Source organism: Petaurus breviceps, unplaced genomic scaffold (genome assembly GCF_028583685.1).
Source record: "Petaurus breviceps papuanus isolate PSGF00001 unplaced genomic scaffold, PetGlider_PUasm1.0 490, whole genome shotgun sequence".
Taxonomy (NCBI): Eukaryota; Metazoa; Chordata; class Mammalia; order Diprotodontia; family Petauridae; genus Petaurus; species Petaurus breviceps.
The window spans coordinates 13,840,714-13,855,138 of record NW_027186352.1 but is presented as its reverse complement, the minus strand read 5'-3'; the positions used below and the strand labels follow the sequence as shown (position 1 = coordinate 13,855,138).

Genomic DNA, 14,425 nt, shown 5'->3' with positions numbered 1-14,425 from the left:
CCCCTCGGTTTCCATCTCTGCAGACTGTGCCATGGCCCTCTCCCTCTTGGTTTCCATCTCTGCAGACTGTGCCATGGCCCTCCTCCGCTTCCATGACCCTTTTCTCTTTCTCAGTTCTTCTCCCGAGAGACTGAGGCCCAGGGACAAAGCCACCTACCCAAGGTCACACAGGCAGTTTAAGGGTTAGAGGAAGGATCTAAGCCCAGGTCCTCTTCACTCTCTCCTGCTTGATTTCTCCAGGAAACTGTCAGTTCTTAATTCACAGGCAATCTTTGCTTAGGAAAGGTCACTGAAAGAAGTTCAACAATAATCTAAGACCAGCTCTGATTCAGGGAGAACTAGAAATAATTGTTTGAGGTCTTGGGGGAAAGGAAACTAAAAGCTTTTAAAATCAGGTAAGTCTAAGAACCTAGAAGGCACTTGACCCAAATTAATTCCATTTCTTAATTCCAAATTGGTTTTGAAAATTTTGATTCTGTGGCCTCATTGACCTGGGTGGAACTGGAACCCAGACCTCCCCAATGCTAAAGGAAACTCCCTCTCCACTACACAGAAATTTTAAAACAAGGATAAATAAAAGCCTCCTCAATGCTACCCTGAAAAGAACCTCAGAGGTCAAAGTAGTCTCACCTCCTTATGTTGCAGAGAAGGAAACTGAGATCCAGAAAGGCAGTGACTTGTCCAGGGTCATACATAGTTAAGTAGCAGAACCACAGTTTGAATTTGGGGCCTCCGATTCCAATCCATGATGTGGCCTGTAATATGCTGCCCTGTAACAGCTTCCTTCTAGAGGGGTGGATTTTCTAAGCCATCTCCTTTACTTTACAAGAAACGCTAGGGTTCTTCCTTATTTCTCTCCCTCTTTGAAATGCCTGAGATTCTGTGCAAACATCCATGTTTTGGTCGCCTTTCTCTAAACTGTCACTTTTTTACTTTTTTTCGACCACATCTATTTTTCTGGAGTCTACCCACTGCTTTTGACACAGCAGCTATTTAATAAATGGTTAATGAAATTCTTTGCTCTAATGGATGGCTCTCTGGGATGGGAAGGTCAGAAGGAAGGAAATAAACATTTATTAATCCCCTAGCATATGGCAGGCGTGGTGCTAAGTAAATATTATCTCATTCTCTGTTCACAACAATCCTGCAGGTAAATGCTATTATAAGCCCCAATTTTACAGTTAAGGAAACTAAGGCAGGTGAAGGTTAAGGACTCAGTATTTTCATATGAGGCTGGATTCAAACTTTGGTCTTCCTGACTCCACACCAAGCACTCCCACCTACTGTGCTACCTTGCTGGAAGGGAGAAGGGGAAATATGTAGGCAATAATTTTTTTTAAATAAACAGTTAATAAGCTAAGTTGAATATTTAATAGCAATTAAGAATAGTGGAAAATAAAGCGGCAAGGTCTGGCTAACCCACAGATGCCAGGTAATCTCTTTTGCCGAAAATGATGGAAACCCAGTAATAGGTCCCCAAATGGTGTGGCCACATCACGACTCTGAGCCAGAAGGGACATTAGAGGCCACCAAGTTTAACTCTCTGTTTTATAAAAGAGGAAACTGAAACTGGGAGGAGAAAGAAAGTTTTGGCCCCAAGGCCAAAAAACATGTGGTGAACTGGGACTGGAACCCAGGGCCATAGGCTACAGTCACCTTTCCTCACCTAGCTGCTGCCTCTGATAATAACATGCGCCTGGTTCATCAAATCACCCCAAAATGCTGAGAATGTCCAGCACGCTCTACTAAGATGGTAGGGAAGCACAAAATACATCTTTAAAAAAATTCTGTGTTGGCACTCTGTCAACCAAATAGCAGGTCCTGAGGCTGCTAGGTGGCACAGGAGATAACAGATGTGGACCTGGAATCAGCAAGCCCTGTGTCTGAGTCCTTTCTCAGGTGTCCCTAAGCAAGGGAGGTAGCCACCCTGAGCCTCAGTTTTCCCTCCTCCAAAACAGGGATAAGGGCACCCTACCTCACCTGGCTGTTGTGAGGGAGGATAAAATAAGACAATACATGTAAAGCACTTTGCAAGCTTGAAGCCCCAGTGAGGAAGAGGAGTAAAAGAAGAAGAGAAGGTGTCGAGGGGCTACAGGGACCAAGAAAAGTATAAACACGAGACCAAGTGAGACCCCCTCTAGTTAGCTCCAAGCCACCCACGACAACAGAGAATCAAGGATTTTCACTGTGACCTCGGGCACCCGAAGGCAGAGAAGGCCCCACAGAGGCCGACCCAGTCCAACAAAGGTTTCCTTCATGAAATACTTCCACTGACTGTTTCCACCAAACAGAGAAGTTCCCATTCAACATGGCGCACCCCACCAAGAAGCACCATGCAATATCCCAATAGTTCCTCCAGGCTGAACAAATATGGTTTAATGGACTGCTGAGCTACTTCCTAATTCCCTTCCCCTCCACATGCAGGTGTGCTTTGGCTGGAGTTAACTAGCAGCAATTCAGCTTGGGAAAGGACATCAGAGACTTACTACTGATCATCCATTCAATCACCGTCATCTTGGCTCTCCTCAGGCTACCAGGTCCTCACATGGTTCCAGAGTGTCTGTACCACCTACAAAAAAGAAAGAAGCCAGTCAGTTATACTTCTCAGTTCCTCCGCTAACGGTCCATTCCACTTTTGATACCCCAGGGTTCTCAACTCCTTTTTGTCCTAGACTGGAAGAATCTTGGCAGGCAGACTATAATGAGCCACTCACTATACCCGTGAGGGGAGGTTTGTAAGGGCCTGTCGGTAGGGAGAAAATGCACCAGCCTCCCAATCCCACTTGTTCTTCTGGGCAGTGGAGCAGAGTCCAAGAAGCACTCACAGAATCCCAACCTGGAGAGCTAGGAGGGACGTGTCAATGGGCCAACAGTAATCAACACAAGCAACTTTCTACTACTCATCTGATATCTTTGATTAAGCTCTCCCACAGCTTCACCTCCACCTCTAGGAATCCCAAGTTTCCTTCAAGTCTCAATGCAAACAGTGCTCCTGATAGGAGGGTTCTCCTAAATCCCCACCCCCAGCTACTGGTGTCTCCACCCCACCCACTCCTGCCCCCTGTATAAACTTTGTACAGATTTGAAATTTACTTCTGTGTATATACAATATCTTCTCTAGCAGAACGTAAGTTCCTTGGGTAAAGATTGCTTCATTTGTATCCCCAGTGCCTAAGATCATGCCCCACACATAGAAGGCATTCACAAAATGCTTACTAACTGATTCACTAAATAGCACTAAACATGGAAGGTGGGCTATTTTTGTCGTTGCTTTAAAGAGACAGAGGAAACATAAATTTATAAGCAATGACATAAAATAGCTTAGAACTGAAGAACCAAAGACCAAAAGTGCCTCAGTTTCCCCATCTATAAAATGGGGATAACAACAGCAGGAATCAGGTTGTTGTGATAATCAAATGATACACACTACTCACTGAAAAACCAGCCAGGAGGCGATGAAGGTTTGCCGTAGCCTTGGGCTTAGGACATGGAAGAGGGAGGACAAGTCAGTCTTTTGGACAAAGTACATATGGCCACTGCCCAAGAAGGCTGTCTCCAATTCAATTCATAATCTAGTCCAGAATGGAGGCTCCCTGAGGGCAGGAAATACTTCATGTGTGTCGAATGCAGCTTTGGTGTATAGATTGAATACACAGAATACAACAGGCGCTTAATAAATGATTTCTGATGAACTGGGAATCACGTGCCTAACTCCATGCCAGAAGAGGAAGACACAAAGACAAACTAACCTTCTCTACACTCAATGAGCTTATATTCTAGAAATGCACAGTGACAGATTGATTATCAAGCACTCACAAGGCTGTAATAGTTATGTAATTTAAAGATCCCCCTGTATTGGCTTGGTTTTTGGTTTGATTGTGTTAAAACCCAGAGCTTGTGAATCCCACTTGTGAGATGGACTTATTGATGTGAAAAGAGAGGGCTGAACTGGGAGGAGCTGGTGATGTAAATTTGGAGAGACACAAGAGAGAGGCAGAAGAACTTTTTGGAAGCAGCATCTTGGAGGCAGAGAGAGACTGAGAGGATTGCTGAGGGCCACTTTGAATTGCCCAGGACTTTTGAGAGCTGCCACCCAGAGCTGCCAAGGACTGAAGAGACATGGCTGTTTTGCTGGTACTTTGTCTGTCTGTTTTGATGTTGTTTTGCCAGATTTGTCCACTGGTGAAAGACAGTGCTGTTGTTGCAGAGGCCTTGGAACCTTGCTGTTGGTTCAGAGCTCCTGAGTCTGTTCTGAAGACAGAGAGTGAATACTGTCCACTGGTGAAGGACAGTGCTGTTGTTGCAGAAGTCTTAGAACCTTGCTATTGGTTCAGAAACCCTGAAGAAGGATTTTCTTGTTGTATGTTTGCAGAAATCCTGGAAGAGGGTTTTGCTAATGTTTTCAGGGGTCCTAGGACTGTTCTGCAGACAGAGAATGAATTAATGAAGAGACTGGCAATGCATCTTGTGGCCTTGCTAAGCTTTGTCTCCCCAGGAACAAAGATTGCTGAGAACTTGCCTCATGTCAAGATGAAGAAAAGACCTCCATTTGGGTATTAAATGCTGTGCTTAAGCTTGTTGTAACTCTGGGGTAGATTCAATTGTGATCCAAGGGTGGGGAACTTTTGACCTTTTTGTGCTCTGTGATTGACCAAATGAATGTACTTTACTTATGATTGGAAACTAATCTCCATTTGAGAACAGGGGCTTTGTGATGGACTAAATGAATGTACAGCCTAGGGGTGGAGTAGTATTTAGAAGAGGGACTTTGTGATTGATTAAAGGAATGTAATGTCCAGGGGTGGGGTAGTACTTGATTAAATCAGGTAGTACTTGGAGATTATTGAATCACAGTTAGTAAATGCTATATTTTGAATGATGTCATATTTTGATCTTCTCTGTTCTTACTTTTTCACTCAATAAAATGGAGAGCACCTATGCTGGTATTTTGAACCTTGGGAAGTTGCCTTTGCTTGGCATTATATTACAAAGGCGCAAAGGACCGCAGTAGACCCTAGGTCTGATGTGGTCGGTGAATATGCTTCCGATGACTACTGTAAGGCAGTGTCTTCACCTCTCAGGGGCCCTCCATTAGCCTGAGCAAGAGAATGAATTTCAAAAGAGAAGGAAGAAGAGAAGTATGTAACTTCCAGATGCTGCTGACTGAACCCACATCCACATGGAGAAAATGGGGCTTCCTGGCACTGTTTCATTAAGAATGCTTGCCCCTACAGCAAGAATAAAAGCATTTCCTTGGAGAATAAGCCTTCAGCCTCCATTAGCTAGTGGCACTGGGAGTGGGGGTGGGGAGGAGGAAGGGGGGCGGCCCACAAACTCTTCAAATAGAATTCTGTTAGGACTCCTGAGAGCACAAAATATGTTGCAAAAGCCATTCTAACACATCTGTGCAGAGCAAGCCATTTCCGTCTCGGACACCGTCACTTCTGGACAACTTGGAGCAGAATCGACAGAGTGATGCCAAGTTACCAGCATCCACAGTCCCACTGTGACAACAGCCTCTGCCCAGAGTAGCCCAGACCATCTCGATCATCTTCCCTGGGGCCCTTGGATTCCTGGATCAACCACAAGCAGACATTCCTGATCTTGCCCTTGACTCCAACTCCATTAGAGAAAAGGCCCTGTACCAGATGACAGATGCTGTTTAAAATGTGACATGTCGACTTTGGGGAAAAGCCATTAGAGGAAGAGGTAGTGTGGTTCAGAGGAAACTATGCAGGGTTTGGAGTCACAGGTCGAGAGTTCGAATTCCACCTGTGTGACCTTGGACAATTTGTTTAACCTCCTGAAGACTCCATTTGCTCATCTGTAAAGGCAGAGGTTGGCCTAGATGGCCTCAGAGGTCCTTCCCGGCTCTAAGTCTATGATCCTGTGACTGTGCTATCTGTACAACGGGCACTGCTTACTTTAAATGTACAATAAAATACTGAGATCTGGACATCCAAGTACCTGGGCTCACTCTGGCTTTGGTGAGTCACTGTATATCTTATGCTTCAGCTTCCTGATCTCATGAAAGTCTAGGGTTCCTACCAAAGACAGTTCCACTAATTCTAAAGTATTACTAGTTCACAGACAATATCTTTCCAGAAGTCAAGACAGTCCATGCAGTTAAGATATTAGCAAAGTAATCATAGAGGTAGGGGATGCTAGCTAGGAGGTATAGCAGGTAGAATGTTAGGCCTCAGACACTTACTAGCTTTGTGACCCTGGCCAAGTCATTTCACCCTGTTTGCCTCAGTTTCCTCATCTGTAAAATGAGCTACAGAAGGAAATGGCAAACTGCTCCAGCATCTTTGCTAAGAAGACTCCAAATGAGGTCACAAAGAGTTGGAATGACTGAAATGATGAACAACAAACCATAAAAGTCCCTTTTGAAAAGTCTCTAGGATTCAGAATGGGAACCTGGTCAATGAATGAAGTCAGATGGACTTTCTTCAATTGAAAATAAGCTCCCTGAGGGCAGGAACTGTTTCATTTTCTTCTTCTGTATGATTTCAGTATGAACAGCACCTGGCACACAAAAGTCACTTAATAAATGCTTGTTAAACTGAATTCTTAAAAGTAAATAATCTGGGGTAGTGGAAAGTAGAAAGAACAATGGGGAAAGGTTAGAAAGAGGCATGTTTCAGCTTCACAAAGATGTGCTGCGCTGTCCACACCAAGGTTTGGGACGAGCTCCCGAGTCCATGATTATCTGTTTATTGTTGTGACAGCCACAGGTCTTCCTGATTCTGCTGCCAGCACTCCATCTGTTGTGCAACCCAGCTGCCTATATAAAGTGTTCCCATATCCAGTCTCTCTCAGCACCCATAAGGTTCAGAAATAGTCTGAGAGCTGAAAGGGCCAACTTAGAGGTCATCTAGTCCAGTGATTCCCACTTAGTGATTCTCACACCCCTTGAGGGTTTCCCAAACATGGTCCAAGGGGTACGAGCTAAAAATTTAATGGGAGATCTTAAGCAATAAATAATTCCCCATCGATGTGTTTATTTATTTTGCTCTGTAACAACAAGCATGTATATGTTTGAAGCATTACAGGGTTTGTTTCTGCAGCAATTCAAAACTGAAACCAACCGATTCTAAGGGCACCAGATTCTTGCAGTTTCTCAACTTGACATCCAATTGTTTCCAAATTATGCGACATAAAACCAATTCCCAAAGGGCAGTCAAATGCCTGAGCAAACCTTCATCTGTTCTGTATACCACATCAGAGGATCTCCCTCATTCCCTTTTGTAATCACATCTCATCGGCTACATAATCACATCATCAAGATGTCAGGAACATCTGCATTCTGACAGCGCACATGTCAGGTTTGTTGAAAACCAGGACTACTGGGCTTGCACATTACAAACCATCTTGAAACCGTCATGGAACATCTCAGACACCCTTCGAAGAAGACTTTGAATGGCTTCTCGTGGCAGTATAACAAGGCTGCTACACTATCATTCTTCTGTCTGCTAGATTTTCAAATAAACTGGTTGGCAATGCTGGTCAGTCATCAGTAATTTCTATGAGAATACAGCTGGTATGCCAATATCAGAACAGAAGAAAGTTACCCATCTGAAGATTCTTTCTTGACAAAGGCGAGTTTATAGATAAACATTATTTAAAATGAAACAGCAGGTTCAATTGACCTTTAAGGGCATTTTCACTTAAATATTGCGCTTAGTCAGTAGAAAAGTATGTATTTTACATCATAACTGGCCATTCATTTTTTTTTTTACTGGTTAAGTGGTTAAAATTTTTAAAAATTAATTTTCAACACTTAGCAAGAAAGCTTGTGAAATTATCCTACCATTTTCTGCAACATATTCTGTGTGAGCATGCATTTTCAATTCTCATTTTAAATCAAAATACAAATAATCTTGATGCAGAACCAGATTTAAGATCACATTTGTCTGGTGTAGAGCCAAATACTGTAAACTTCTGGCAAATAAAGAAGTCCAACATCAAAATTAGATTTAAATATGATCATATTATGTTAAACATTTTTCAAGTTGCAACTTATTTCATGGAAAATTTTATTTATATTCAAAAAATATATAAAATAGAGAAATTTTTTTTCTTTTGCCTTTTGGAGGGCAATTGGGGTTAAGTAACTTGCCCAAGGTTACACAGCTAGTGTTTTTGTGTGGGTATTAGGTGTCTGAGGCTGGAATCGAACTCCGGTCCCCCTGACTCCGGGGCCAGGAGCTTTACTCACTGCACCACCTAGCCGCCCCCTTAAAATAAAGAAATTTAACATGGATTCTTATAGCAAGTGAGGTCTTGCTAGATTACTTCTTTTAATTCTTAGAGAAAGTTCACCATAAAACATACAGAATTATTTTATAACCAAAATTTCTTAATTTTATAGATAAGCTTTTAATAACTACAGATAAAATAAAATTTTGTTTTATAATTAAATAATGCATATTTTAATTTGAAGCTTTGGGGGCACCAGTTTTCATTGTAGTTACTGTAAGTACCTAACAAATAACTCTAAAGACAATACTATGAGTATTATATTAAATCACCCTGGGAGTTTCCAATATATTTTTTGTTCTTGTTCAAAGGGATTCTCAGAACAAGAACATTAGAATTCACTGATCTAGTCTAAAACTCTGTGCTGTAAGGATCCTTTTATGACATTCTTAATAAATCTCTGCTGCCACTTTGAGAATCCTTTTGCCAACAAGGAACCCATGATCTCCAAAGGCAAATCATCCCCTTTATTTGCTTTAAAAACAAACCCATAGCTCTGATGAAGTCTTCAGTCATCTTGAGGATCACCCATCAGAGTATCCTCTTTCATCTGAAGCCTTAAACCAGAAAAAAATTAGATATACGTCCTGCTTGGGATCATAGTGTCAGAGATTCAGAACCGGACCCTATCTCGCTCAATTTACAGATGAGGGACAAAGAGGTTAAATCACGAAGCTGGTAAATGTCTGAGGCAACATTTGAACCTAGGTCATTCTGACTATAAGGTCAATACCCAAACCGCTAAGTCATGATGCCTCTTCTAAGGGTTCCAAGATGGGTGTCCCAATGGTGGCTATAGCTGGCTAGTCCATTCTGTTCCCATCCTCTTGATGGACAGGAAAGGGCAACGGAGCATCCTTCCCAAGATTTTTCTGCCTCCTATGCCTTTGGAGAGGGAGAGGAAGCAATATTTTCTCAGTCTCTGCCCTTGCTCTCTGGAGATTTCACAAGCCATACACATAAGCCAACAAATAATTCATTTTTTTTACCCTAAGGCAATATAGAATAGCCTTGAGTCCATATGGTCATGGGAGATTCTCCTTCAGGTTTGGGTTGGACAAGATGTACAAGATGGCTGCTGAGATGTTGTCCAACTCTGAGAATCTGTCACTGTCCTGACCTTTGCACTTTGTCAACCGCTAATGTGAGATCATATCAGGTCCCTTTCAGGCCTAGGAGTCTGTGATTCTACAGCTGTCCCCTGAGGCCAGTCAGAGGTCACATCCCTCTAGTGCATCTGTAAGTGGCTGTCACTGCTCTCCCCATGCCCTCCACGGCCTTTTCTAGAGTCCTCATCTCCAGGTCCTTAAACAGCTTCCTCAGATCCCAACGTTTTAAGTTCCTGGGTTGGGTTTTTTTATCAGCAAGACTTGGGTTCAAATTCTACCTCAGAAACTTACTAGCTATAACCCCAGGCCAATGACTCAACCACTCTGTACCTCAGTTTCCTCATCTATAAAATGAGGGGGATGGACTCAGGGGTCTCTAAAGGCCCTTCTAGATTTATGTCCCTAAGTTCCCCGGACACGCTCTTTGCTTGTCAAAATGGGAGCTGACCTGGCAGGCAATACTCCAGGTGTGGGTGCGACCAGGCATACATAGCACACTAGGATTCTGAGCCCCTCCTTGCTGGTGACTGGACATTGGGTGACCTGTCACACCCCCTGAAATAATCTTTGCTGCCTGAGTGGCCACTTACTCAGAGCCAAACACACAGTTAAAAGCTGCGGATGAAAAGAAAGGAAAAAACATGCCTGCCCTCAAGGAGCTTACATTTGAATGGAGGAGACTGAAGTGTCAACAGCTGAACACACTCATAGAGAACCCAGAGGCCACTAAGAGCCCTCTTCTCTTTTCCTTCATCCCATTTGAGGATCTCATAGATTGAGCAGATGATCAGTTTATCAAGCCCTAACCTCTCTCCTGAATTCTAGTCTCACATCAACAACCTGTCTCTGGGACACTGCAAACTCAGCGTGTCCAAAAGAGAATTCATTGGATCTGCTCCCCTGCCAGAAAACTCTCCTCCTTTCCCACTCCCCCATTACTGTACAGACCTCCATTCTCCCAATCCCCAGCTTCAAGATCCTCTTCATTCACCCTTTGTCTTATACAATCCATTGGCAGATCCTGTTGTGTACACTTTCACAACAACCTTCTTGGCTGGACTAGCCAGAAGGAACCCCAGAGGTCACCCCTCATTTTAGAGAAAAGGAGACCCAGGAGTGTTAAGTGATTGGTCCAAAGTAACACAAGAAGTGTCAAAGGTGGGATGTGAACCAGGTCCTTGGGTTAGAGAGCTCCTTCTCAACACAATGGTGCCTCCCTAGGGACAGGTCTCTCAGAGCCTTCCCAGTGCCAAAACTGTTCCACTGTACGTACCCTGTCCCATTTGAAGACATGCGGAATGTTGTGCTCAGTCCTGAAGCCACATATTAGGAAGGATTATGTTACCTGACCCCAATGGATGGATGGGCAGACATTTCAGGGCTGGAAAATTAGAAGTGATATGTGTATAACCTGTATGGAATTGCTCACCTTCTCAATGAGGGGGTAAGTGGGGAGGGAGGAAGGGAGAGAATATGGAAATCATAGTTTTAAAAATGAATGTTTTAAGAACTAGAAAAAATAACAAAATTCATCTGGAAGAACAAAAGATCCAGAATATCAAGGGAATTCAGGAAAAGAAATGCTAGAGAAGGTGACTTAGCCACACCAGATCTTAAACTGTACTATAAAGCAGCAGTCATCAAAAGTACTTGGCACTGGCTGAGAAATAGAATGGTGGATCAATGGAATAGATCAGGTACATGAGACACAGTAGTCAATGACTGGGTTTATCAAACAGTAGATTACTAGAAAGACCCCAGCTTCTGGGATAAGAACTCACTATCTGACAAAAACTGCTGGGACAACTGGCAAATATTATGGCAGAAACTGGGCAGAGACCAATATCTTATACTATATACGAAAATCAAGTCTAAATAGATTCACAATCTAGATATAAAAGACTGATACTATAAGCAATCTGGGAGAGCAAGGAATAGTTTACCTGAATTCATGATCAAACAAGAGACAGAACATTATGAAATACAAAATGGATAATCTTAATGATATTAAATTGAAAAGATTTTATACAAAGCCAATGTAACCAAGATTAGGAGGGAAACAGAAAATTGGGAAAGAATAGTTACAATCAGTGCCTCTGATAAAGGCCTCATTTCTAAAATATATAGAGAACTGAGTCAAGTCTATGAGAAGACAAGCCATTCCCCAATTGATAAATGGTCAAAGGATATGAACAGGCAGCTTTCGGAGGAAGAAATTAAAGATATCTATAGCCATATGAAAAAATGCTCTAAATCACTATTGATGAGAGAAATACAAATCAAAAAAATTCTTAGGTACCCCATCTCACCTGTCAGACTGGCTAACATAACAAAACATAAAAATGATAAATGCTGGAGAGGATGTGGGAAAATCGGAACAGTAATTCATTGTTGGTGGAGTTGTGAGCTGATTCAACCATTCTGGAGAGCAGTTTGGAACTATGCCCAAAGGGCTATAAAAATGTGCACATTCTTTGATCCAGCAACACCCCTACGAGGGCTGCATCCCAAAGAGATAAGAAAAATGGGAAAAGGACCCACATGTACAAAAATATTTGTAGCAGCTCTTTTTGTGGTGGCCAAGAACTGGAAATCGAGGGATGCCCATCCATTGGGAATGGTTAAACAAGTCATGGTATATGAATGTAATGAAATACTATTGTACTATAAGAAATGATGAACTTCATTTCATTCAAGGCGAACTTCAGAGAATCCTGGAAAGACTTCTATGAACTGATGCTGAGTGAAGTGAGCAGAACCAGGAGAACATTGTACACAGTAATAGCCACAGTGTGCGATGACTGATTTGGATAGGTTAAGCTCTTCTCAGCAATGCAAAGGCCTAAAACAATTCCAAAGGACTCATGATGGAAAATGCCATCCGCATCCAGAGAGGGAAATATAGAGTCTGAACACAGAGCAAAGCAGACTATTTTCTCTTTTGTTTTGTTTTTCTTTCTCATGGTTTTTCCCATTCATTGTAATTATTCTATGCAACATGACTGATGTGGAAATGTGTAGAGCCTATATCAGATTGCAGGGTGCTTGTGGGGGGGGGGAGAAAATTTAAAATTTATGGAAGTAAATGTTGAAAACTAAAAATAAAGAAATTGAAAAAAAAAGAAATGATGAGCAAGCAGACTTTAGAAAAATCTGGAAAGATTTATATGAATTTATGTCGAGTGAGGGGGGAAGAACCACTAAAACATTGCACACAATTATGGTCACACTGTGTGATGACTAACTTGGATAGCATGCCATCTTGGGGAGGGAATGGGGGGGGGGCGCGGGATATTTAAAACTCAAGTTTGTGAAACAAAATAATGTAAACTAAAAATAAATACATTTTTTAAAAAGAAGAAATTGTTTTTATATTTAATTGGGGAAAAGTCATACACTAAATTTTTTTTTTCTTAAAAGAATCACTGATTCTTTTAATCACTGAGAAAAAATTTAGAAGCAATATAAAGGAAAAGCTCAAGAGGTCATCTAGTACAATTCTTTCATTTCACAGATGAGGAAACTGAGGGCCATAGAGGTTAAGTGTCTTTTTCAGAGCCACACAAATAATTAATGTCTGAGAGAATGGGCTCCCCTTTGCTGGGGGTCTTCAAGCACAGACCAAACGAGTATTTGTCAAATGCTACACCAGGGGGTTCTTATTTAAGGGTAGTATGGACTACACACTTTCCAGGGTCACTTCCAAGTCTAAGATTCTCCGACAGCTTTATGCCACGATCATTTCAATGGGGTCAATGCACATGGAAGTAGCTTAAGGAAATCACTAACAAGAGCTACATAAATAGTTATCCCCTCCACACTGCGGTTTCCCCATCTATGTCTAACCCTACATGCACGATTTTCCCCATCACGATGTGGATGTCGCAGGTCAGAATAAGAAATTAAATGGGAGTTTTGTAGACGCTGCAGACAACATGTGAAGGCCAGCAGATGACACAGAAAAAGAAACTCAGAAATGCATCAATTATAGGTACAATATTGTATAATATAGCCTATGACCAAATATCTAGCCCAAATTTTATAGTAAGTCACTGTAAAAACTCCAAAAAAGAAAAAGGAAAAACATTCAGACTTCTTTTCTGGTATGAAGGGAGGGCCAAAAAATTTTACATGGATTGTCCAGATTGTGGGGGCTGGTGGAGAGGGCGATGGGGGAAGAAGGGAACCCCACGACATGGAAGGGTTAACTGTACCTGCCGTTTGTATTTTTACTATGATTACAAGCAGGGATACTTTTACACAAAAGTCACACAACCAACCCATGGGTTCCTTGGATTGAGAGCCAGCAGGAAGCTCAGAGGTCATAGGCACCTACAATCATAGAGACAGACTTTTTTTTCCTATTTTTTTTATTTATTTTTCAAAACTTTATTTCACTGCTTAGTAGCAAATAGCCCTGACAACCATGATACTACTGGCCAAAGGTTTTGTGAAATTACTGCTTGAGTTATTCTCATAAAAAACGCTCTCCAGGAAGGCTGGTGGGGAGATGATGGAGGGTCACCTGCCCCTCGGAGGCACAAGGAAGCAATTTCTGTGTGCCACTATCTTTGGCCAGTCAAGAAGGCTCTCCTAAATAACCAGTCAGCAGGAACCTGAGAGGCCATGATCTAATCTCTTTTTACAGATGAGGAAACTGAGGCATGGAGAGGCTGACTGCCTTGCCCAGGATCACACAGCTGGTATCTGAGGTCAAACTCAAATGCAAGCATTCCTGACTCCAAGGTACCACTGTGCCAAGAGGCTTCTCTCTTTCAACCCTCTGCTTCTACAATGGAGGAGACTGAGGCCCAGAGAATAATGGGCCTTGCTGAAGCCCACAGGGCGCTTAAGTGGTAAAATCTAGAATCAATGCCAGGATTCCATGGTCCATTCTCTTTCCACCCTACCACACAGCCTCTGGAGGTCATCTATAAAGCACTGAAAAGACAATCCAAATGATTCATCTTTGACAGATCATTCATTACACAGAAATACTCTTCAAAGGTACCTATTTCCTGCCAGGGGCCAATACAGGGGATGAGGGACATAAA

General features: G+C 42.3%; 1 protein-coding gene across 7 annotated transcripts in view; it reads right to left on the bottom strand.

Moving 5' to 3' along the window:
• Positions 1-14,425, bottom strand: part of SGMS1 (sphingomyelin synthase 1) — a 240,172-nt gene that overhangs the window by 90,536 nt on the left and 135,211 nt on the right. For all 7 annotated transcript variants that reach the window (XM_069101800.1, XM_069101804.1, XM_069101799.1 and 4 more), the window contains one exon: positions 2,487-2,569. The gene's annotated coding sequence lies outside the window, so the exon portion shown is untranslated. The remainder of the gene's footprint in view (positions 1-2,486; positions 2,570-14,425) is intronic.